Source organism: Balaenoptera physalus, assembly GCF_965194825.1.
Source record: "Balaenoptera physalus genome assembly, chromosome: X".
Classification (NCBI taxonomy): domain Eukaryota; kingdom Metazoa; phylum Chordata; class Mammalia; order Artiodactyla; family Balaenopteridae; genus Balaenoptera; species Balaenoptera physalus.
The window spans coordinates 114,293,350-114,316,927 of record NC_138903.1 but is presented as its reverse complement, the minus strand read 5'-3'; the positions used below and the strand labels follow the sequence as shown (position 1 = coordinate 114,316,927).

Below are 23,578 nucleotides of genomic sequence, written 5' to 3'. Positions count from 1 at the left end.
AGCATTCTATGAGTCCATGTTCAGATTATACATTTGAGGTATAAGTCTTGGTTATTTGTGTTAAGGAGAATGAGAGAACATACATAATTAAAATCTGTAGATCAAAAAAAAAAATCTGTAGATCATCCCTAAACTTCATTTTAGCCTAAACTTTATTAGAGTCAATACTAAATGTCTGTGTGTGTGTGTGTGTGTGTGTGTGTGTGTGTGTGTTTGCGTGTGTACACCTGTTCAAGGCATCTGGGCTTGGAGGTTATGGAAGTAGGACAGTGCTGTGTACCTTGCAGTAGAATGCTCAGTCTTTATGTGTCCTACTGAGAAATGTAGATAATTGCTTTACAGACATAACCCACCTTTGTATTCTCTGTAGCTCAGGAATCCATTAGAATAAGAGGGAAGCTATGATTAGCCCTCCCTATGCCCCTTGGAAATTCTCTTCAAATAAGCCCTTCTTTTCAAATTCCCCTATTCTTATCAGATTTAACTAAGGTGGTTGCCCCATATTTTCTCATCCCCTATAGGTTCTGTTTCATACTCATTTATTCATCAAATATTTATTGAGTGCCTACTATGTGCCAGGCACAGTTCTTGGTGCTGGAAAAACATCTGAGTACCAAAAAAAGTCTCTGCCCCATTGTTTAGCTTCTAAAAGGAGGAGATAGGCAAGTATTACACACACACACACAATCCTAAGTGATATATACATATATGTATGTGATTATGTGTGTGTGTATATATATGTATATTTTTCAATATGGTATGGAAGGAATAGAGCAGAATTAGGGGAATTGAGAGCATTGGTGGGATGCAGTTTGCAATTTTAAAAAGGATGTTCAGGGTAACCTCACTGATAAAGGACATTTAAACAATTATTTGGAGGAGAGTGGCTATCTGAGGGAATGACATCCAAGCAGAGGAAACAACTAGCACTGAAAGGCCTTCAGTCAAGAGAGTGTCTGGATTGTTCAAGGAACTAGTGTTCAAGGAGTTAGTATGGCCAGAGCAGAGTGAGCAAGGGGAATATAGGAGATTAATTCAGAAGAGTATAACTGGGGGAGAGAGTAGCTCTAATAGGGCCTTGAGACCATTATAAGGACATTGGCTTTTACTCTGAATAAAATAAGAAAATTTTGGAGGGTTTTGAGCGTAAGAGTGATGCAATCAGGCTTTTGAAAGGATCGTGCTGGATGCATTCTTGAGAATAGATTATAGGGTTATGGGCAAGGTGGAGGCAGTTAGACTAATAGAAAGCTGCTGCAATAGTCCAAGCAAGAGACGATGGTGGCTGGGAGCAGGGTGGAAACAGTGTTAGATGGTGAGAAGTGGATACATTCAGGATATATTATAAGGGTACAACAAACAGGATGTGCTGATAGATTGGATATGGGGTACACAAGGGAGAAGTCAAGGATGAATTCAAAGTTTTGCCTGAGCTATAGAAATAAAAGCAAGAATAAACAAATGGGACCTAATCAAACGTATAGGCTTTTGCACAGCAAAGGAAACCATAAACAAAACGAAAAGACAACCTACGGACTAGGGGAAAATATTTGCAAATGATGCGACTGACGAGGGCTTAATTTCCAAAATATACAAACAACTCAACAACAAAAAAACAAACAACCCAATCAAAAATGGGCAAAAGACCTACATAAACATTTCTCCAAAGAAGACATGCAGATGGCCAAGAGACACATGAAAAGATGCTCAACATCACTAATCATTAGAGAAATGCAAATCAAGACTACAATGAGGTATCACCTCACACCGGTCAGAAGGCCATCATTAAAAAGCCTACAAATAACAAATGCTGGAGAGGGTGTGGAGAAAAGGGAACCCTCCTACACTGTTGGTGGGAATGTAAATTGGTGCATCCACTATGGAGAACAGTATGGATTTAAAAAACTAAAAATAGAGCTACCATATGATCTAGCAATCCCACTCCTGGGCATATATCCAGAGAAAACTCTAATTCTAAAAGATACATGCACCTCAGTGTTCATAGCAGCATTATTTACAATAGCCAAGACATGAAAGCAACCCAAATGTCCATCGACAGACGAATAAAGAAGATGTGGTACATTTATATAATGGAATACTACTCAGCCATAAAAAAGAATGAAATAATGCCATTTGCAGTGACATCAATGGACCTAGAGATTATCATACTAAGTGAAGTGAGTTAGACAAAGACAAATACCATATGATATCACTTATATGTGGAATATAAAATATGATACAAATGAACTTATTTCTAAAAGAGAAAGAGACTCACAGACACAGAAAACAAATTTATGGTTACCAAAGGGGAAAGGAGGTGGGAGAGGGATAAATTAGGAGCTTGGGATTAAGCAGATATAAACTACTATATATAAAATAGATAAAACAACAAGGTCCTACTGTATAGCACAGGGAACTATATTCAATATCCTATAATAATCCATGATGGAAAAGAATATAAAAAAGAATATGTATATAAAACTGAATCACTTTGCTGTACAGCAGAAACTAACAAGACATTGTAAATCAGCTATACTTCAATTTTTAAAAATTTTTAAGTTTTTGCCTGAGGAAGGAGGTGACATTTACTGAGATGAGAAAGACTGTAGGCAGAGTGAGCATGACATGCAGGAGTTCAGTTTTGGACATGTTAGTTTGAGGTGTTTATTAGACATCTAATTGGAAATGTCAAGCAGGTAGGTGGGTATATGAGTCTTCAGTGCAGTGGAAATGTCTGGGCAAGAGCTATACATTTGGGAGTCTTTAGCACATACCTAGTATTTAAAGCCAAGGGAGTGAGAACAGAGAAGAGATCCAAGGTCTGAGCCCTGAGTTAAAAAATTGGAGATAAGAGGAGGGACCAGCAAAGAAAACTGAGAAAGAATGGCCAGTAAGAGGTAGGAGGAAAATTGAGAGAGCATGGCATCTTGAAAGCCAAATTAAGTAAATTGATCATTGACCATAATCTCTTCTGTCTTCTATTGCCCTCCCTAGTTCAGCAGCACATCATTACTTGTCTAAACCACAGCAGTCTCTTAATTAGTCTTCTTGCCTCCCTTCATATCCCCTCAGCTGCACCCCCACATTGCCAGACTTTTCTGTTTAAAACACAGATTGGATCCTGTCACTCCCTTGCTTAAAACACTTAATCTATTTGTAGTTTATGCACACTCTGCTGCTTCTGTCCTCCATGCCTCTGCCTTTACTTACGTAGTCCATTGTGCCTGAAATGCCCTCCCTACATTTTTCATCACCTAGCTAATTCCTACTCACCCTTCAAGACTCAGTTCAGGTACTATCTCATTCAGAATGTCTTCCCTGCTCTTTCCTCTGTACTTTAGTTATGCCTTGTGCATATTTTTGTTGTTGCCCTGACCATACTATTTTATAATTATCTGTTTATATATCTGTTTCTCCCATTTAAGCTGTTATTTCTTAAAGGGCAGAGATGATATTTTACCCATCTTTAAATGTCTGGCACCTAGCACAGGGTCTGACACACAGTAGGCACTTAATAAATGTTTAATGAATGAATGAATAAATGAGTGGTCACTTTTTTTCCTTGCTCTGAATATGTCAGTTTCAGTTTAGAGGGTTATAAATTTTTCTCTACAACTTTGAATTGTTTCCAATTCTTCAATTTAAAATTCGTATATAACTAGTTATGGGACAGAATAACTGATTTGCACTTCAGATGCAGAAGCAGCATTTAGAATAACAATATGCTATGGGTTTGATAGCATTGAGATATCATCTACCCTGGTGTAATCAATATACATCTGAGTTACTGTAATACAGCCATTCCTCGCAAGTTGGATTTGTTAGGTTACTGCATTTACCTCTCTGGGATACCTTTACCATGTAAAATAAATTCTTATGGGAAGATTCAAATTTGTTTGTACTTCTAAGGAGAAAGAAGGTATTGCCGTCTTAGACTTTTTAAAGGGTATTTAATACATTTATCATAAGCTAAAAGGATAAAGCTAGATTTTTTCACTATTGGCCTTTATTTCATAGGTAGAAATGTAAAAATGACCATGATGAGGCATACCTGTCATCCAGTATTCTGATTCTGAGAGGGCTTTATTAGGAAATCATCATATGTCTCCCTAATACCAATCTCAAAATAGATAGAAGTGAACTTCTTTTCCCATTTAGGTTGTTACATAATATTGAGCAGAGTAAAAGAATAGATACACGTATATGTATAACTGAATCACTTTGCTGTACACCTGAAACTATCAGAACATTGTTAATCAACTATACTCCAATATAAAATGAAAAGTTAAAAAAATAGATAGATGTATTCCTGGGAGGAAAAGTTCTAACTTCTTTCAATAGTCCATTATGAATCTATTGTCTGTTATTTTATATAAAATTATTCACTTTTTTTAAACTTTCTACTATATTTGAGACAAAAGAGTTCTCTAGTTACATTTTGCTATTTAAAGAAATACTTTTAAAATATTGAGATAAAATTTACATAGTGATATTCACAGATCTTAAGTGTACAATTGGACAACTTTTAACAAATGCATATACCCTTGTAATCAACACCACAGTGAGGACATTAAACATTTTCATCACACCAGAAAGTTCCCCTATGATCCCTTTCAGTCAATTTCCAACCTACACAGGCAACCACTATTCTGACTCCTATCACCATGAATTGTCTGTTACTAAACTTTATATAAATGAGATCATACACTATGTCCTTTTTTTGTGTAAGCTTTATATCAAGGTTCATTTTTTTTTGCCTATGCATATCTAATTGCTCTAGCACCATTTGTTGATTACTTTAGCTAAATAAATCTTGAAATTGGATAGACTAATTATTCTGTTATTCTTCTTTTTCAAACTTGTTTTTGCTATTCTAGTCCCTTAGTCTATCCACATAAATTTTAGGATGTTTGTCTATATCTAGAAAAAAATCTTGCTGAGATTTTGACAGATTCTGCATTCAACCTGTATGTTATTTTGAGGGAGAATTGACATCTTTACTATGTTGAGTTTTCCAGTCCATGAATACAGTAGGTGTCTCCATTTATTGATACCTTCTTTAATTTATTTCATCATTTTTGTAGCTTTCAGCATGTAAGTCATGCACACATTTTGTTAGATTTATATCTAAGTATTTCTCTTTTTTTGAACAATTGTAAATGGTATCGTATTTTTAATTTTGGTGTTCACATGTGCATTGCTAGTATATAGAAATACAATTAATTGATTTTTGTGTGTTGGTATTGTATTATCTCATCTTGCTGAATTCCAAATTATTCCTAGGAGGTTTTCTACCTAGACCATCATGTCATCTGCAAATAGGGACAGATTTATTTCTTCCTTTCTAATTTGTATGTCTTTTATTTCCTTTTCTTGCCTATTGCACTGTCTAGAACTTCCAGTACTGTATCAAATAAGAGTGGTGACAGAATATATCTTTGCCTTGTTCCTAATAATAGGAGGAAAATATTCAGCCCTTCACCTTTAAGTAAGATGTTAGATGTAGGCTTTTTGTAAATATTCTTTACTAAATTAAGGAAGTTCCCCTCTACTCTGGTTTTCTGAGACTTTTATCATGAATTGCTGTTAAATTTTTCAAATGCTTTGTCTCCATCAATTGATATGATTGTGATTTTTCCTCTTTAGCCTGTTTTTATTTTTATGGTGGATTCCATTGATTGATTTTTAAATGCTGAACCAGCCTTACATCCCTGGAATAAACCTCACTTGGACATGATTTGCTTATATATCTGCTATCATTCTCATTGTTTTTTCCCTTATAGGTAAAGGTGTTGTTTCTCTCAGTGCTTTCAATATTTTTTCTTTGTCTTTGGTTTTCAGTAGTTTGATTATGATATGTGTTGGTGTGGATTTTTTGTTTGTCCTATTTGGGATTAGCTCAGCTTTTTGATTTTGTAGATTTATGTTTTGGGCCAAATTTCTACAAATTTCACCCGTTTTTTTCTATAAATACCTACTCTCCTCTTCTGTGAATTCAATCAGACAAATGTTAGATGTTTTGTTAATGTCCCACAGGTTCCTAAGGATCTGTTCACTTTTTAAATCTATTTTCTCTTTACTGCTCATATTAGGTGATTTCTGTTATTCTGTCTCCAGTCCACTGATTCTTTCCTTTGTCATCTCCACTCAACTCTTGACATATCCAGTGAGTTTTATGTTTTGGTTATTGTATTTTTCAGTTCTGAAATTTCCATTTGGTTCTTCTTTACATCCTCTGTTTCTTTTCTGAAACTTTCAGCAAAGTTTTCATTTGTTTTAATCATGTTTGTAATTGCTTTTTCAAGCATTTTTTTGATGGTTTATTTAAAATGCTTGTCAGATAATTCCAACATTTGTGTCATCTTGGTGTTGGTGTCTGTTCTCTTTAATTTGAGATTTTCTGGGTTCTTGATAAGACAAGTGATTTTTTTAATTGAATTCTTGACATTGTGGGTATTGTGTTATGAGACTCTGGATCCTATTTAAATCTTTTCTTTTGTTGTTGTTGTTTTTTTTAGATTTATTGATTGATTGCTATGTTGGGTCTTCGTTTCTGTGCTAGGGCTTTCTCTAGTTGCAGCAAGTGGGGGCCACTCCTCACTGCGGTGCGTGGGCCTCTCACTACCGTGGCCTCTCTTGCTGCGGAGCACAGGCTCCAGACGCGCAGGCTCAGTAGTTGTGGCCCACGGGCCGAGCCGCTCCGCGGCATGTGGGATCTTCCCAGACCAGGGCCCGAACCCGTGTCCCCTGCATTAGCAGGCAGATTCTCAACCACTGTGCCACCAGGGAAGCCCAAATCTTTTCTTTTGGTAGGTCTACCCTGACATCATGCTGGCAGGGGAAGTGGTCACCACTTCATTACTACCATGTGGAAATAGAAGTCCAGGTTCTCCACTAAGCCTCCATTGACACTCTGGAGAAGTAGAGGGGCACCCCATTACTACTGGTTGACTTAGAAGTTGAAGCTCCCTTCTAGGCTTTTGCTGACACCACCCTGGCTGATAGAGAGGGAAGGGCACCTGATTTCTGCTCACCACGTGGCCTCCACTGACATTGATTGGGAATGAAAGATCCATTTGGCCTTCTCTTATACACTACCCCAGTGAGCAGATTTGGGTCACCTCATTAGAGTCTGGAGAGTGGAAGTCTAGGTTCCCTACTTAGCCTTTGCTCATGGGAGTGAGGGTAAGGCCCAAGTTTTTCCTATATTGTTTGGCTGGAGTAGGGTAGTTATTATCTAAAAGTTTTCTGAATTGCTGTTTGCCCCTTTCTTGGTCTTTTGGCTAGAGAGAGAAGGCTTTCTTGAAACTATTTTTGTCTGTGCCCATTCATGTCTCTGGGTTGCTGGCTTCTTCAATACCTAGTCTGGGATATATGAAGTAAAAAACACCCAGGGAACTCACCACTTTGTCATTCCTTAGATCCCAAACTCCCTAGCCAGTCTGCCTTTTTTTCTCCACCCTTCAGAGTCTTCTTACGTTTGTTTTATATATAATGCCCAGGTTTTTAGCTGTACTTATTGGGAAAAGTAGGGAGAAGTGCATCTCTTTATTTTGTGCTGGAACCAGAATCTCAGATACACTTTTTTTTTATTGGAGTATAGTTGCTTTACACTGCTGTGTCAGTTTCTACTGTATAGCAAAGTGTATCAGCCATACGTATACATATATCCCCTCTTTTTTGGATTTCCTTCCCATTTAGGTCACCACAGAGCACCGAGTAGAGTTCCCTGCACTATACAGTAGGTTCTCACTAGTTATCTGTTTTATACATAGTAGTGTATATATGTTAATCCCAATCTCCCAATTCATCCCACCCCCCCGTTTCCCCCTTGGTATCCATACGTTTGTTCTCTACATCTGTGTCTCTATTTCTGCTTTGCAAATAAGATCTCAGATACACTTTTTATTATTCTAATTTACCATTTGTAAGGTGTTTTTCTAGAATTGGATGGATCAGCCTACAGACGCCCATTCATAATGTTCATAATGGTCATTGAAATTATATATTTTAATCATGTTACCTCTCAGCCTTCCTTCATCCCTTGAATCATTTAGTTGACCTTCAGTAGATGATCTTCAACTCCATGATGACTTCTTTGAATATCCTGATGGTATTTCCCAAATTTTTCAACTTTGATGTCTGTTCTTACTTCCAACTCTGAACATAGTAATTTTAGAGACTGCCTGGATTTTTTTAATGGAGAGAAAAGCTAAGATGAATCCTCACTTCATTCAAAGCTGTGCTCAAATGTCACCTCTTCAGAGTGGCCTTTCATGACCATTCTCTGTACACTTACTCTGCTTTATTTTCTTCATATCACTTATCACTATTTGATATTTTATATCTATGTGTTTGTTCATTGTCTCTACCCCCCAAATATAAAGACTTTATTAGGTTAGGGGCTGTGTTTTGTTCACTGTTGTATCCCCAATGCTTAGAAAAGTCCCTGGCATATGGCAGGCTCTAAGTAAGTATTTTAACTGATTGAATGAATAAATACTTCCCAAGGGATTTGGGTGAAAGAGGGAGAAGAGAATGGAAAATTCTGGGCACCTAGTCTAAAGAATTATAACTAACTTATATGGTACTAGACAGTAACCTCCAGATTAGCATGTATAGACCAAACTTAGATCAAAATGTGTGAGGGGCAGAAAATAACTTTTTCTTTTTTCCTCTCATCTAAACCACATTTCTTATTCTATGAAAATACTTTAGCATAGGAGCAAACTCTTTTTAAATTTGGCAGTTATAGCCCTCTTATGGGAAATGGCAAAGTTGAAGCCACCTGACCAGAAATTTCCACGTTTTGCTTAGATGATGGAAGCAAGTGACAGTTTGGCTAGCTGCCCCAGGTGCATTAAAACTCATGTGGTCCCTGGAGTAACTGTATTCATTCCAAATGCAGGTCTTTCTTTTTGTTCGTTTGGGGTTTTTTTTTTGAATTTTAATTTATTTTATTTTATTATCCAGCAGGTTCTTATTAGTTATCTATTTTATACATATTAGTGTATATATGTCAATCTCAGTCTCCCAATTCATTCCACCACCACCATCCCCGCCCCTGCTTTCCCCCCTTGGTGTCCATACTTTTGTTCTCTACATCTGTGTCTCTATTTCTGCCTTGCAAACCGGTTCATCTGTATCATTTTTTTAGATTCCACATATATGTGTTAATATACGATATTTGTTTTTCTCTTTCTGACTTACTTCACTCTGTGTGACAGTCTCTAGGTCCATCCACGTCTCTACAAATGACCCAATTTCGTTCCTTTTTATGGCTGAGTAATATTCCATTGTATATATGTACCACATCTTCTTTATCCATTCGTCTGTCGATGGAAATGGGTCTTTCAAATGAAGCTCAAGACCTTGTGTTGAATCCAGTTGTTACAGGCAAGTAGTTAAAATGAATAGAAGAAAGCAGTGATGTCATCTGTTCTGTGCAGTCAGGACCCCATCATATTTCTACTCACCATATGATTTTTGTTGCAGCTACCTATGGAGCTCCACATAGACTGAAACTCTTTGCTTGTCACAGCAAAGGAAGGGATGCAACTTTTCCCCTAAGATATCACTGTACCTTGGAGGAAGACTACAAAGCGTTTTGATATTTCTCATTTCATCTATTAGTTTGATATCTCTCTAAGCAACTCAGGCGTCAGGTACCATAGCTTGAAAAAAAAAACTGTTTTATACCCTCCCAGTATGTTTATAAAAATATGTCCACTCATAAGGCATATGCAGAATAGGAGTAGTATAGATTATACTATAATAAAATATTAGGGCTATGCTAAAACAAAAAAATGGAATTCAAATTCACTTTAATGTCCTTTCAAATGTAATAGCCTTCTAGGGAAGCACAATTCAGGTTTGAGAACATTAGTTATATACAACACTTGTCCTGGATAACTGATATCAACTGAGCTATAAAACTGCAGAGCCACCCAGCCCTTTCCAGAAAGATTTCCTCCAGAAATTATATTGTTCCTTGAACAGGCAAAGCTTTTACTCAAATGAGCTGTCTCCAACAAGCTTTCCATCAAATTCTCTGCCGTTGGTGCAGTTGTCTTAATTTTACTTAAGTGCTTGCTGGCTGACTTTGAGTCTAAAAAGACAAAGTGTATCTTACGGGACAGAATTCAAGCTAGGGAGGTAAAAGAAAAACAGATGCCTTCTTTTTTACCTCCCTGCCTTCTTCCCACTACTAATGGAGATGAGAAGGAGATAAGAGCCAAAATGGCCCTCGTTTCTATCTTGATTTACCTACTTTGGTGACTTGCTTACTTGAAGTATATGAATGACCTCCATAAAAATAAGTTCATTGAAAGAAAGATTTCCTGCCAAAGCAAAATTTAATCTAATGATTTGCTCCCACAAAATTACATTTCAAATGGTTGGGCTGAATTTTGCCTTTATTTCCTCTGCTGACTCAAATTGGGGAGCTAACATATGGGGTGTAGTTTTTTGCTTTGTTTTTGTTCTAATAAAATATCACCATTTAATTGTAGGTAGTGGATAGTAGAATGAATAATGAAGAAATTTGTTTGCTTTCCTTGTAACACTGTGCTTATAAGAAAAAATCTCTAACATATGGAAAATACTTTTAACTCTACAGACCTTTTGGCTGAATTTCAGTGACCATGAGTAAGATAATAGCCTTATCCATCCATCCACTCATCCATTCAATTCATTTATTCAATATTTATTGAATACCTGCTATACCTGCATTGATGATATAGCCACAAAAAAGATAGAGAAGTGAATCTTCTACTTCTTGGGCCCTTGATGGTGGCCTGCTCCTTAAAACCTTCTTTCCTCTGAAGTGCATACCCATTTTATTTTATTTTTCCCAAAAAGATGGTGAGCTCCTCTAAGGTGGAAATCCTATCTTGTGTTTTCTATGATGCTAAACATTCAACAAATACTTGTTGGACTAGATTGAACAAAGATTTTTGAAGACGTGGGTGAATAAAATTTCAGAGCTAGTCATAGGATGTTAGATTTAGAAGGGGCCTTAAAGATCATCTATCCCATAGATTTTCAAAGGGTATCTGTATAGATACCATTAGAGTTGCTTCCAGGGAGTGGGGGAGGCCCAGTAGAGGGATGGTGGGACTGTTATGACCTTCACTGTGCTTCAAGCATAAGATTTGCACTTTCAGCCCTTTCATATGGAGGACATTCCTGTAAGATTTTATTTGAAGAAAGGTTTGGCTGCTTAAAAAAAAAAACAAAACGGAAAGCCACTGATTGGTCCATCACCTCTATCTTATAGATCTTTTTGATAGGCCTAAGAAGGTTAGGTAATTTGCTCAAGGTCATACATATACTTATTAATGCTCTTAGAACTTAAACCTAAATATTCTAACTTCCAATCTGACGTTCTTTCTATGGCATTCTATTGTTAACTAGTTTACAACTGTTGCTTGACCAACACACTGCTTGACACATAAATGTCATACTGAAAGAAGGAATGTTAAAATCTACTTTGACAGCACTTCATCTGTCCTTAGACATAGCTCAGTATCTCTGCACTTAGCAAGGTGACTGTCATACAGTAAGTGCTTAATGGTAGTGGTTGTACTGGTGGTGATTATTCATGATTGATTGTCTAATCTTTCCAGATTAATGCACTCTAATTCTTTTAACCTGTTCTCATAGTCTCCCCCCTCCCATCCCTTTAAACAACTTTCTTGCTCATGTTCTCTGACTGCAGTCCTGGGGGTGGACTGGATATGGAAATTGGGACATAAATAGGAAGTTCTAACCATAGCTACCACTTAAATGCTTGCATGTTTTAGCTTACATGTTTAATTATGAAACACTTAACAGTTGTCTATCATCAAGATTAAGAAAATAAATAAATGACTGTAAAACACGACTTGTACTAAAAATGCTTTTGAGAGTTTAGTTAGGATTTTTTTTGTTGTTTGTTTCAAAACCTAAGTATTGTTGCACCATCATTTGACTTCTCACTGCATCTCCATACCTGCACGTTTTGTTTTAATTAGTGCTTTTAGTACTTGCTGTGCTAGCTTCCCTAGTTTTGTGGGTTTCATTGGTTTCCTCTTCCATTGCCTCCCCTATTGCCTGCTTACTCTGTTTTTCAGTTGGATGTCTTCTCCAGTCCAAATTACCAATACTACCGACAAGGATTTTGAGCTTTCCTCAAGGGGAGATTACTTAGGATTGCAGTTTTTCACGTCTTTCAGACAGATCCTCTAGGACCAGTTTGGTCAGAATGTTTCCTCTCTGACAGATTTTGAGAGTGCTTTATGGAGGGTCTCCTGCCACCAGCCACTGCTGCTACTGCTTTTGCCAGTGCAGTGGGAGAGAGTAGATGGGCTTTGTGGCCAGACAGAATTGGGTTTTGTTTGTTTTTCCAGTTTATTCTTGCTTTTGGATGCTGTTACCTCTTTCTTATTAGCACCCTAGTAATAGAAAAAAACATTATAACAAGAGTTTAGAATTCAAGGGTAGAACTTCAGTCTCCATTTAGTAAAAAAAAATAGGACCTCCACTTTAAAAGTTCATGCTAGGTTTGCAATATTTAATTTAAGGCTACTTTTTTTTAAAAACATCTTTATTGGAGTATAATTGCTTTACAATGGTGTGTTAGTTTCTGCTTTTTTTTAACATCTTTATTGGAGTATAATTGCTTTACAATGGTGTGTTAGTTTCTGCTTTATAACAAAGTGAATCAGTTATACATATACATATGTTCCCGGTAGTTTCTGCTTTATAACAAAGTGAATCAGCTATACATATACATATATCCCCATATCTCCTCCCTCTTGCATCTCCCTCCCACCCTCCCTATCCCACCCCTCTAGGTGGTCACAAAGCACCTGTGTCTGCTTCCCACTAGCTATCTATTTTACATTTGTTAAGGCTACTTGCACAGTTTTCTTTTGCCCCCCACTTTTTTTGCCTTATGAATGACTTTGTTATACTGAATGACAAGTATATCCTTGCCAATCATTTTTAAATGGATGGATTTTCATAGAGCAGTGCATCTATCGTGGTATAGATTTTGATCTTATGTACTGAGAGTTTATAATTCAGTCTTTTCAGGTGTTCATTTTTATTTGATGACATTGATAAATAGAAATATGACTTTTATATTCATAAGATCTTCTAACTATACTTAATTGTAATTACTGTGAAGTTATCATTTTTAAAGCCTAGAGGTTCAGAGAAACCTGGACCGGTTTCATCAGTTCCAGATAGAGGATATCCAAGATAGTTTTAGAAAAGATTTGTAACTGGGGGTTTTTAGATGATTTGAAGGCATGAGACTATGACTTAGAAACTTGGGTAGTTTATCAGACTGAAAGCTGATTTTCTACCCTAAAATCATGGTGGAACTAAGGTTTACTTAGAGTGACTTTTATCTTTAACACAATGAAATCCTTGAACATTATATAATGTAAGACAATAGTTTGCACTTATCATAGTTAACAAACATTTATTATCTATGACCCTTCATCTTAGGAGTTAAAGTATTAGTTTCATAACGGTTGATTTAAATGTGTTCTATTACAAATTCAAGTTTTTATACTATTGATGTAAATCAGTTATTCTTTAAGATGTGTGTCTGGGTTAGAAGAACAGGCAGCTGTCTGGGTTTTAGACATGATTTTTCTGTAGATCCGCTGTCTTCTGACCTTTTTTTCTTAGAGGTCACCTAATAGATACCAATCTGCTAATGCATCAACTTGACTGTTTTTTATGATTGGACTCAATAAGACATCTATCATTAATGGAATTAATATCTAAGCACTCTATGCAGTAGAAGAATATATTTTTACAAACTTGAGACATTTTTAAAAACACTGTATTCTGATAGAAGCCACCAGCTGCACACCCAACCAGAAATTATGCTTGTATAGTAATATCCATAGACAATGAAGAAAAGACTTCGAGGTTCCTCAAAAGGATCCTATTTATATGTATTTATTCATAGATCTTAAGTATGTCAGACCAATAATTAGATATAGTATAAAAAACACTTTATCTTCCATTGAGCTAGACCTCAGTGCTTACCTCACTCTGAGCTCTCTACAGAGATTCATCTTTAACTCAAATGTGAAAACACACTTCTTTCCAAATATAGACAATACAATTCATCCTTTTCAGGAGATTTTTAGGGACCTTCTTATCTCTCATTTCTTACATTCTCCTGAATTTGGCCTCAGGCCTTTAAAATGTTTCAAGAATATCTTTTTTTAAAAATTTTATTTATTTTATTTATTTATTTTTGGCTATGTTGGGTCTTTGTTTCTGTGCGAGGGCTTTCTCTAGTTGTGGCAAGTGGGGGCCACTCTTCATCACGGTGCGCGGGCCTCTCACTATCGCGGCCTCTCTTGTTGTGGAGCATGGGCTCCAGATGCGCAGGCTCAGCAACTGTGGCTCACGGGCCCAGTCGCTCCACGGCATGTGGGATCTTCCCAGACCAGGGCTCGAACCGGTGTGCCCTGCATTGGCAGGCAGATTCTCAACCACTGCGCCACCAGGGAAGCCCAAGAATATCTTCTCATTCACTTTTTCATGAAACTCAACTTCCTCAATGGGGACAGTGACTAACTGGACATAGTCTCAGGCTCCTGGTTTTGAAGTATGGATTTCCTTCCTCTGTTTGTCCCCCACAGTACAGGCACTCTAAGCTTTAAGGAGAATCACTATGACAATAGTAAATTTACAAAAGAAGAATCAAAAGAAAGTCCACCTGAAACTTGGTGGTACAGGGATACCTCACTTTATTTTTAAAAAATGTGTTTTTAAGAAACTGAATATATAAATTCCATATTTTTAGAAATAAATCTTACTTAAATGTTCAATGATAGCTTGGCATTTTAAAATATTGCTATATGGAATCCTTCTGTAATGCAAATAACCACTCCTAACTTCTCTGATTTGTAAATTGGATATAGGTTTTCTTAAAATAGGGCACACCTATACTCTGGATCCCCACATAGAATTTTTCAAGGAACGACCCCTTTGTTAGACCCTGATTTCTCAACCTGATCTCCTATGGTTTCTTGAGATTTCTTCCTTCTTCATTAGCCCAGTGACTCAGGTGTACTTTTCTGCCCCCAGTCTCTACTTGGCTATCATATATTAATATATCAAAATATAATTATATATTTGTATATTTATATGTGAAGTATAGTGGGAATCTGTATAGGAGCCCTATAAACATGTATTTATGTATTTATCTGAGTTCCATGGTATCCAAGATCAGTAGGCACAGTGCACATTGCTAAGGTTTTCTCTTTTTTTCTGTATGTTGCTATTTATTCTAAATATTTTTATTTTGCCTCTTAATCGTTTACATGACATACTAACTCTATCCACTACTGTGGTATAACCACTTCTGAAGTGAAATGGCATCTATCTAACAGCGTCGAAATTGCTATTAGTTTTGTTTAGAATAGAAAGTGGACACTTCTTTGTTCTTTGCACTGAAAGAGTTTAACCCATCTCTAATGTTGGCAAGGAGAATGGTTCTTTTGATTTGCTCTTAAAAGGGTATGCACTAGTAATCTCATTTTAGCCTTTCATTTTCCTCCTTACTACCCTGCCCCTTGGCTTCATTTGCCTCTTTATGGGGAAGAATGCATCGGAGGTTTTCTTTGCTTCTACTCTTGCCATGATATGTAGACTAGTTCATGGAGAAATACATCAGCTGCCTGCTGTGCATTTAAATTCCCTACTTCTCTGCTGGCAGCAGCTGAAAGACAAATAGATGAAGGCAGGACTGTTTTTGTCAGTGAAAGTTTTTGAATGCATACATTACCAAGCACACATATCATTAAATACAAGCTTAATAGCTGAAAGCAAAAGTGGTAGCACATCAACTTTGTCCACAGATGACAAAAGGGGTCACTGTTTATGAGAACTAAATGGAAGTGTATCCTTCCTCATCAATCAAAGAAATTAAGAGATGAGAATTGGTCTTTTAGGCCATCTGGTTCCTGCTGCAGGGACCAGTAGAACATTGGTCCTTGTGTTATTATATTCTAAGTGCTGGTTATTTTTGTTACATATTTCCATAGCTTTGCAGTAACTTCAGATACTTTTGTAACCATAGTTCCTCCACTTCTCTTGACCAAAGAAGTTCAGGTTGTGTCTCATTTCAAATAAGATGTCCCCCTTTTCAACTTTTAGTAAGCCTTATTCCACCAAACTGGGTTAAGTTACTGGGATTTAGCCTTTTTTTTTTTTTTTTTTTTTTTTTTTTTTAGCCTTTTTAAGATAACATATCTAGGGGTTCCCTGGTGGCGCAGTGGTTGAGAATCTGCCTGCCAGTGCAGGGGACACGGGTTCGAGCCCTGGTCTGGGAAGATCCCACATGCCGCGGAGCAACTGGGCCCGTGAGCCACAATTACTGAGCCTGTGCTCCGCAACAAGAGAGGCCACGATAATGAGAGGCCCGCGAACCGCGATGAAGAGTGGCCCCCACTTGCCGCAACTAGAGAAAGCCCTCGCACAGAAACGAAGACCCAACACAGCCATAAATAAATAAATAAGTAAATAAAAATTAAAAAAAAAAAAGATAACATATCTAATTGGCCTATCTTTTTCCTTACCTTTTTTTCCCATCTGTTCTGAGTATTCTTAAACAATTTTAGAAATTTCATTACCATATAGAAATTTAACATTGTGAACATCTTAAGATTACACCTCTGAGACCAACTATCATTCCTTACAAAGGATAGAAATGGGAAGGGAAAGATGTCCAGGAATTGCCTCAATATCTCTCCTTTCCCTCTCCCTCTCCCCCTCACTCTCTCGTCCTCTTTTCCCTCTCACATACACGTGTGCATGTACACACACACAAACACATTGGACTTATGTCAAACCAGATCATCACAGTGCAATTTGGATGGAGGTGGGGCATGTATGGAAGGAGATGGAGGGCCTGAAGTGGGGTTTGTGGCATGAAAATCAGATATGTTAAGGAAGGCAAAATAGAGAATTTTCAAGTTGTAAGGGACCATAGAGAATATTTCCTTACTTATGCACATGAGGAGAGTAAGAGCCAGGGAGTTAATGACCAAATCAGCTGACTTCTCTGGAGTCCACTGTTTTGTTTCCTACACCAAGCTGAAGGCAAAGATTGAGGGGATTAAGAGTATAGAGGCAAAGTCCTCTATTTGCCATCTGTCCATTAATTCGTTCAGTTAATCAATATATATTTATTGACTAAATATGATGTGCCAGACATTGTGCTAGGTGCTAAGGACACCATATGGTCCCTACCTCAAGGAGCTTATAGTTTATTCACCAAACTCTAGTGGCAGATAGAGAAGTGGAGAAATAGGCAATCATAGTACAGAATGATGTGTTTCCATAGTACATGGAGGATGCTAACAAAGCATATAAGAGGTGCCCCCTAACACAGCTTTAGGTGGCTAGGGGTCACTTGCTGGCAGAAGTTTCCCAGGGCAAGATAGGGCAGAGTGTTCCAGGCTGATGTTAAAGTATATGCAATCCCTGAGGCAAGAACTGAAAATAGTTCAGTATGGCTAGAGAATATAGTGTAGTTAAGGGTTGGGGGGCAGGATTCTTAGGCAGGTTGGTTAAGGTAACTGAGAATATGGATGAGACTGTAGAGATAAGAAGGAGCCTGGTCATAAAGGACCTCATTTGCCATGTCAGGGAGTTTGAAATTCTGCAGTCTAAGAACAATATAGAAGTCACTGAAGAGTTTTTTTTTTAACATCTTTATTGGGGTATAATTGCTTTACAATGGTGTGTTAGTTTCCGCTTTATAACAAAGTGAGTCAACTATACATATACATATATCCCCATATCTCCTCGCTCTTGCGTCTCCATCCCACCCTCCTTATCCCACCCCTCTAGGTGGTCACAAGGCACCGAACTGATCTCCCTGTCCTATGTTGCTGCTTCCCACTAGCTATCTATTTTACATTTGGTCGTGTATATATGTCCATGCCACTCTCACTTTGTCCCAGCTTACCCTTCCCCCTCCCCTTGTACTCAAGTCCATTGTCTACGTCTGCATCTTTATTCCTGTCCTGCCCCTAGGTTCTTCATAACCATTTTCATTTTTTTAGATTCCATATATATGTGTTAGCATACGGTATTTGTTTTTCTCTTTCTGACTTACTTTACTGTGTATGACAAACTAGGTCCATCCACCTCACTACAAATAACTCAATTTCGTTTCTTTTTAGGGCTGAGTAATATTCCATTGTATATATGTGCCACATCTTCTTTATCCATTCATCTGACGATGGACACTTAGGTTGCTTCCATGTCCTGGCTATTGTAAATAGAGCTGCAATGAACATTTTGGTACACGACTCTTTTTGAATTATGGTTTTCTCAGGGTATATGCCCAGTAGTGGGATTGCTGGGTCATATGGTAGTTCTATTTTTAGATTTTTAAGAAACCTCCATACTGTTCTCCATAGTGGCTGTATCAATTTACATTCCCACCAACAGTGCAAGAGGGTTCCCTTTTCTCCACACCCTCTCCAACATTTAATGTTTGTAGATGTTTTGATGATGGCCATTCTGACTGGTGTGAAATGATATCTCATTGAAGTTTTGATTTGCATTTCTCTAATGATTAATGATGTTGAGCATTCTTTCATGTGTTTGTTGACAATCTGTATATCTTCTTTGGAGAAATGTCTATTTAGGTCTTCTGCCCATTTTTGGATTGGGTTGTTTGTTTTTTTGATATTGAGCTGCATGAGCTGCTTGTAAATTTTGGAGATTAATCCTTTGTCAGTTGCTTCATTTGCAAATATTTCCTCCCATTCTGAGGGTTGTCTTTTCGTCTGGTTTATGGTTTCCTTTGCTGTGCAAAAGCTTTTAAGTTTCATTAGGTCCCATTTGTTTATTTTTGTTTTTATTTCCATTTCTCTAGGAGGTGAGTCAAAAAGAATCTTGCTGTGATTTATGTCATAGAGTGTTCTGCCTATGTTTTCCTCTAAGAGTTTGATAGTGTCTGGCTTTATATTTAGGTCTTTAATCCATTTTGAGTTTATTTTTGTGTATGGTGTTAGGGAGTGTTCTAATTTCATACTTCTACAGGTACCTGTCCACTTTTCCCAGCACCACTTATTGAAGAGGCTGTCTTTTCTTCACTGTATATTCTTGCCTCCTTTATCAAAGATAAGGTGACCATATGTGCTTGGTTTATCTCTGGGCTTTCTATCCTGTTCCATTGATCTATATTTCTGTTTTTGTGCCAGTACCATACTGTCTTGATTACTGTCGCTTTGTAGTCTGGTCTGAAGTCCGGGAGCCTGATTCCTCCAGCTCCGTTTTTCTTTCTCAGGATTGCTTTGGCTATTCGGGGTCTTTTGTGTTTCCATACAAATTGTGAAATTTTTTGTTCTAGTTCTGTTAAAAATGCCATTTGTAGTTTGATAGGGATTGCCTTGAATCTGTAGTTTGCTTTGGGTAGTATAGTCATTTTCATAGTGTTGATTCTTCCAATCCAAGAACATGGTATATCGCTCCATCTGTTTGTATCATCTTTAATTTCTTTCATCAGTGTCTTATAGTTTTCTGCATACAGGTGTTTTGCTCCTTAGGTAGGTTTATTCCTAGGTATTTTATTCTTTTTGTTGCAGTGGTAAACGGGAGTGTTTCCTTAATTTCTCTTTCAGATTTTTCATCATTAGAGTATAGGAATGCAAGAGATTTCTGTGCATTAATTTTGTATCCTGCTACTTTACCAAATTCATTGATTAGCTCTAGTAGTTTTCTGGTAGCCTCCTTAGGATTCTCTATGTATAGTATCATGTCATCTGCAAACAATTACAGCTTTACTTCTTCTTTTCTGATTTGGATTCCTTTTATTTCTTTTTCTTCTCTGATTGCTGTGGCTAAAACTTCCAAAACTATGTTGAATAATAGTGGTGAGAGTGGGCGACCTTGTCTTGTTCCTGATCTTAGAGGAAATGGTTTCAGTTTTTCACCATTGAGAACAATGTTGGCTGTGGGTTTGACATATATGGCCTTTATGTTGAGGTAAGTTCCCTCTGTGCCCACTTTCTGGAGGGCTTTTATCATAAATGGGTGTTGAATTTTATCAAAAACTTTTTGTGCATCTATTGAGATGATCATATGGATATTCTCTTTCAGTTTGTTAATGTGTTGTATCACACTGATTGATTTCCATATATTGAAGAAACCTTGCATTCCTGGGATAAAGCCCACTTGATCATGGTGTATGATCCTTTTAATGTGCTGTTGGATTTTGGTTGCTAGTATTTTGTTGAGGATTTTTGCATCTATGTTCATCAGTGATATTGGCCTCTAGTTTTCTTTCTTTGTCACATCTTTGTCTGGTTTTGGTATCAGGGTGATGGTGGCCTCGTAGAATGAGTTTGGGAGTGTTTCTCCCTCTGCTATATTTTGGAAGAGTTTGAGAAGGATAGGTGTTAGCTCTTCTCTAAATGTTTGATAGAATTGTCCTGTGAAGCCAGCTGGTCCTGGGCTTTTGTTTGTTGGAAGATTTTTAATCACAGTCTCAATTTCAGTGCTTGTCATTCGTCTGTTTATATTTTGTATTTCTTCCTCGTTCAGTCTCTGAAGGTTGTGCTTTTCTAAGAATGTGTCCATTTCTTCCAGGTGGTCCATTTTATTGGCATAGAGTTGCTTGTAGTAATCTCTCATGATCCTTTGTATTTCTACAGTGTCAGTTGTTACTTCTCCTTTTTCATTTCTAATTCTATTGATTTGAGTCTTCTCCCTTTTTTTCTTGATGAGCCCGGCTAATGGTTTATCAATTTTGTTTACCTCGTCAAAGAACCAGGTTTTAGTTTTATTGATCTTTGCTATTGTTTCCTTCTTTTTCATTTATTTCTGATCTGATCTTTATGATTTCTTTCCTTCTGCTAACTTTGGGTTTTTTTGTTCTTCTTTCTCTAATTGCTTTAGGTGTAAGGTTAGGTTTTTTTATTTGAGTTGTTTCTTGTTTCTTGAGGTAGGATTGTATTGCTATAAACTTCCTTCTTAGAACAGGTTTTGCTGCATCCCATAGGTTTTGGGTCGTCATGTTTTCATTGTCATTTGTTTCTAGGTATTTTTTCATTTCTTCTTTGATTTCTTCAGTGATCTGTTGTTTATTCAGTGGTGTATTGTGTAGCCTCCATGTGTTTGTATTTTTTACAGATTTTTTCTGTAATTGATATCCAGTCTCATAGCGTTCTGGTCGAGAAAGATACTTGATACGATTTCAATTTTCTTAAATTTACCAAGGCTTGATTTGTGACCCAAGATATGATCTATCCTGGAGAATGTTCCATGAGCACTTGAGAAGAAAGTGTATTCTGTAGTTTTTGGATGTAATGTCCTATAAGTATCAATTAAGTCCAACTTGTTTAGTGTATCATTTAAAGCTTGTGTTTCCTTATTTATTTTCATTTTGGATGATCTGTCCATTGGTGAAAGTGGGGTGTTAAAGTCCCCTGCTGTGACTGTGTTACTGTCGATTTCCCCTTTCATGGCTGTTAGCATTAGCCTTATGTATTGAGGTGCTCCTATGTTGGGTGCATAAATATTTCCAATTGTTATATCTTCTTTTTGGATTGATCCCTTGATCATTATGTAGTGTCCTTCTTTGTCTCTTGTAATAGTCTTTATTTTAAAGTCTGTTTTGTCTGATATGAGAATTACTACTCTGGCTTTCTTTTGATTTCCATTTGCGTGGAATATCTTTTTTCATCCCCTCATTTTCAGTCTGTATGTGTCCCTAGGTCTGAAGTGGGTCTCTTGTAGACAGCATATGTACGGGTCTTGTTTTTGTATCCATTCAGCCAGTCTGTGTCTTTTGGTTGGAGCATTTTATCCATTTACATTTAAGGTAATTATCAATATGTACGTTCCTGTTACCATTTTCTTCATTGTTTTGGGTTTATTATTGTAGGTCTTTTCCTTCTCTTGTGTTTCGTGCCTAGAATAGTTCCTTTAGCATTTGCTGTAAAGCTGGTTTGGTGGTGCTGAATTCTCTTAGCTTTTGCTTGTACGTAAAGATTTTAATTTCTCCATTGAATCTGAATGAGATCCTTGCTGGGTAGAGTAATCTTGGTTGTAGGTTTTTCCCTTTCATCACTTTAAATATGTCATGCCACTCCCTTCTGGCTTGCAGAGTTTCTGCTGCAACATTATCCTTATGGGGATTCCCTTGTATGTTATTTGTTGTTTTTCCCTTGCTGCTTTTAATATTTTTTCTTTGTATTTAATTTTTGATAGCTTGATTAATATGTGTCTTGGCGTGTTTCTCCTTGGATTTATCCTGTATGGGACTCTCTGCGCTTCCTGGACTTGATTGACTATTTCCTTTCTCATATTAGGGAAGTTTTCAACTATAATCTCTTCAAGTATTTTCTCAGTCCCTTTCTTTTTCTCTTCTTCTTCTGGGACCCCTATAATTCGAATGTCAGTGTGTTTAATGTTGTCCCAGAGGTCTCTGAGATTGTCCTCAATTCTTTTCATTGTTTTTTCTTTATTCTGCTCTGGGGTAGTTATTTCTACTATTTTATCTTCCAGGTCACTTATCCTTTCTTCTGCCTCAGTTATTCTGCTGTTGATTCTTCTAGAGAATTTTTCATTTCATTTATTATGTTGTTCATCATTGTTTGTTTGCTCTTATGTTCTTCTAGGTCCTTGTTAAACGTTTCTTGTATTTTCTCCATTCTATTTCCAAGATTTTGGATCATCTTTACTATCATTTTCTGAATTCTTTTTCAGGTGGACTGCCTATTTCCTCTTCATTTGTTTGCTCTGGTGGTTTGTTGCCTTGCTCCTTCATCTGCTGTGTGTTTCTCTGTCTTCTCATTTTGCTTAACGTACTATGTTTGGGGTCTCCCTTTTGCAGGCTGCAGGTTTGTAGTTCCCACTGTTTTTGGTGTCTGCCCCCAGTGGGTAAGGTTGTTTCAGTGGGTTGTGTAGGCTTCCAGGTGGAGGGGACTAGTGCCTGTGTTCTGGTGGATGAGGCTTGATCTTGTCTTTCTGGTGGGCAGGACCACATCGGGTGGTTTGTTTATTGGTGTCTGTGACCTTATTATGATTTTAGGCAGCCTCTCTGCTAATGGGTGGGGTTGTGTTCCTGTTTTGCTAGTTGTTTGGCATAGGTTGTGCAGCACTGTAGCTTGCTGGTCGTTGAGTGGAGCTGGGTCTTAGCATTGAGATGGAGATCTCTGGGAGAGCTTTTGCCATTTGATATTGTGTGGAGCCGGGTGGTCTCTGGTGGACCAATGTCCTTAACTCGGCTCTCCCACCTCAGAGGCACACGCCTGACACCCGGGTGGCGCACCAAGACCCTGTCAGCCTCACGGCTCAGAAGAAAAGGGAGAAAAAGAGAAATAAATAAATAAAATAAAATAAAATAAAGTTATTAAAATAAAAATTTTTTCAATTATTAAAAGTAAGATTAAAACAATAAGAAGTAAGACGAAAAAGAAAGAAAGAAGAGAGCAACCAATCCAAAAAACAAATCCACCAATGATAACAAGCGCTAAAAACTACTAAAAAAAAAGAAAAAAAATTGGACAGACAGAACCCTAGGACAAATGGTAAAAGCAAA

General features: G+C 37.3%; 1 protein-coding gene and 1 long non-coding RNA gene across 14 annotated transcripts in view; one reads left to right on the top strand and one right to left on the bottom strand.

The window, feature by feature from the left end:
* Nucleotides 1–19,036, bottom strand: part of LOC309652040 — a 655,586-nt gene extending 636,550 nt beyond the window's left edge. Inside the window, exons 1-2 of one of the 2 annotated variants that reach the window (XR_014258532.1) lie at nucleotides 16,252–19,036; nucleotides 6,595–16,217 (exon numbers count right to left, since the gene is read on the bottom strand). This is a non-coding gene — a long non-coding RNA (uncharacterized lncRNA). Of the gene's footprint in view, nucleotides 1–4,832; nucleotides 16,218–16,251 lie in introns of those variants that run through there. The other variant, XR_014258533.1, reaches the window with a different exon arrangement.
* Nucleotides 1–23,578, top strand: part of ENOX2 (ecto-NOX disulfide-thiol exchanger 2) — a 270,889-nt gene that overhangs the window by 55,815 nt on the left and 191,496 nt on the right. The gene's annotated exons all lie outside the window — the stretch shown is intronic.